Source organism: Prosopis cineraria, unplaced genomic scaffold, assembly GCF_029017545.1.
Source record: "Prosopis cineraria cultivar Desert tree isolate PC_DT_omini unplaced genomic scaffold, ASM2901754v1 PC6, whole genome shotgun sequence".
In the NCBI taxonomy this organism is placed as follows: Eukaryota; Viridiplantae; Streptophyta; class Magnoliopsida; order Fabales; family Fabaceae; genus Prosopis; species Prosopis cineraria.
The window spans coordinates 21433147-21433554 of NW_026555337.1; positions in this window are offsets into that span (position 1 = coordinate 21433147).

Genomic DNA, 408 nt, shown 5'->3' on the forward strand with positions numbered 1-408 from the left:
TACCTCCTTAGTGCCTTTTAAAGTACAGTATTAGAGAATATCTTCTTAGTGCCTATTATGCACGGTCTTAGAGATTTGAGACACCTTTAGTGTCTGTGTGATATGGTGTTGGAGTTAACGATACCCTATTATGTATATTAGGGAAAACCATAGTCCATATGTGCATTAGAACATCTTTGGCCTAGTGATTCTAACATGCAGATGAGCTCAAGGCCAATAAGAGTGTACATTAGTTTAGGGCAAGCTAATGGTTTCGTGCGAGGTGATCTAGAGGTTTGGATGGTAGTGATCATACTATAATATGCTATGAGATATTATGAATGTTATGTGAAAGTGTGAAAATTTGAGAATGGATATGTGTTATGTGAAAAGGAATAGAAATGAGATATGTGATATAAATGTTATTTT